Source organism: Sapajus apella, unplaced genomic scaffold, assembly GCF_009761245.1.
Source record: "Sapajus apella isolate SASKATOON/1434 unplaced genomic scaffold, GSC_monkey_1.0 scaffold2, whole genome shotgun sequence".
NCBI classification, from domain to species: Eukaryota; Metazoa; Chordata; class Mammalia; order Primates; family Cebidae; genus Sapajus; species Sapajus apella.
In genome coordinates, this window is record NW_022436942.1 from 27,289,203 (window position 1) to 27,291,470 (window position 2,268).

Below are 2,268 nucleotides of genomic sequence, written 5' to 3' on the forward strand. Positions count from 1 at the left end.
GCACTCCAGCCTGGGCAACAAGAGCGAAACGCTGTCTCAAAAAAAAAGTGCTTTTCATTAGCTGAGTGTGGTGGCACTCTCCTGTAGTCCCAGCTGTTTTGGAGGCTGAGGTGGGAGAATTGCTTGAGCCTAGGAGTTTGAGGGTGCAGTGAGCTATGACTATACCATGGTGCTCCAGCCTAGACAACAGAGACCCTTTCTCAGGAAAGCAAGCAAGCAAGCAAGAAAGAAAGAAGGTGGTTTGCTCTTAGAGTTGTTGGGAGAAGTGTATAATTCAATATGTAAAGGACTTAGAATAATTGGCCAGGTACAGTAGCTCACGTCTGTAAAACCAGCATTTTGGGAGGCCAAGGTGGGAGGATTTCTTTAGCCCAGGAGTTCAAGACCAGCCTGGGCAGCATAGCAAGACTCTCTCTCCCTCTCTCTCTCTCTCTCTCTGTTTTAATTTTTTTACTTAAAAAGAAAAAAATTAAAATTAAAAAAGAATAATACCTGGTACATAGTAGGTGATTAAGTGTTAGTTCTGATTATTATTTCTCCCTAGGGCTATTTTATTAGTGTTGGGGTGTGAGAACAGGAGGATAGGACAGAGAATTCGAAGTAGGGGAGGATGGCCAGGTGCAGGGACTCACACCTCTAATCCCAGCACTTCGGGAGGCTAAGGCTGGCAGATCATGAGGTCAGGAGTTTGAGACCAGTCTGGCCAATACGGTGAAACCCTGTCTCTACTAAAAATCCAAAAAGTAGACCAGGCATGGCGGCTCACACCTGTAACCCCAGCACTTTGGGAGGCCAAGGCAGGTGGATCACCTGAGGTCGGGAGTTCAAGACCAGTCTTACCAACATGGAGAAACCCCATCTCTACGAAAAAAGCAAACAATTAGCTGGGTATAGTGGTGCATGCCAGTAACCCCAGCTACTCGGGAGGTTGGGGCAGGAGAATCACTTGAACCCGGGAGGCAGAGGTTGCAGTGAGCTGAGATCGCACTACTGCACTCCAGCCTGGGTGACAGAGCAAGACTCCGTCTCAAAAAAAGGAAAGAAAGAAAGAAAGAAGGCAAGTAAAGGAGGAGGAGAACCAGGCAGCAGATGCTAGTGGAGAGGAAAGGGGAGTCCTGGGCTGGGTACAGACAGCCCTTTTTGTGGGTGGATGGCGCCCTGGGAGTGCCTGGGTCGTTAGAATGTCAGTACAGCACCCTCCTTTCCCCAGAACTTACTCCATCTTTGCCTAAGGATAGAATCAGCACCAGCTGCCAAAATTCTAGGGAAAAAGGGAGAGAGACAAGAAGGGGAGGAGCAACTGCAGGTCTAGGGGCCAGCCCCTGGTGAGCCATATCTCAGGCTGACCCTGCAGGGCTCTGTGGGTGGGACGCTGGAGGCTCCCTGCTGCGAAAATGACTTCTAAATCTGGCTGTGTCTGCCAGCCAGCCTTGAGACAGAGGCCACAACCACCCCCTACCTTGGGACAGCCTCACTGGTCAGGAGTAGGGACAGCAGACGCAGGAGGATGTGGTCAATTTGGAGCAGCAGACCTCGGGTTAGTGCAGGATCCTGCTACCCTCCCAATAGCCAGCTTCTTCTTTCAGAGAATCCCCTTTCTGCCCCCCATGGAACCCAGTTAATATGGCTTTAGAGGAGTCAAGAGCCCTCTCTTTCAGACTCTCAGGGGAGGGCTGAGACTTCCCTAGATCAGCCACAGATAGGTAAGGAAACCGAGCCCCAGCTTATAACTGTGGGATTTCAGAGCATGTCAAGGTCAGGAGCATGTGATGTGTGGGGAGGAGAGGTGACTGAGCATGAGGACGCAGGAAGTGTATAAAATGTGTCTACGGGGAAGAGGCAGTGCTCACTTGATTGTTCATTTGTTCACTCACCTATTCAACATGTATGCCAGGTGCTAGGGACACAAAAGAGATGCAGACATGCTTCCTACCTTCAGGGAGCTCACAAGCTAGGGTGTGTATGATATAGAGAAAGAGAGGAAACCCACAGTCATTGCAGTGCAGGAAGATGGCATAATACATGCTAATGAAAGCATTCCTGAGGGATCAGGGAGTATGAAAAGAGAAGCAGCTCCCAGACTATGACTTCTTATGGGGAGTGGAATGTATCCATGCCTCTGGGAGACAAGTTGCTGAGGGTGCGTATGTTAGTGAAGGAATGTTTGTCCTGGATGCTGTCTCTTGTCTCTGCATATCCTGGCATGAGGTGAGCTCCCTCCTTTGAAGCCTCTGGTGCTACCTAGCCTTTTTTTTTTTTTTTTTTTTT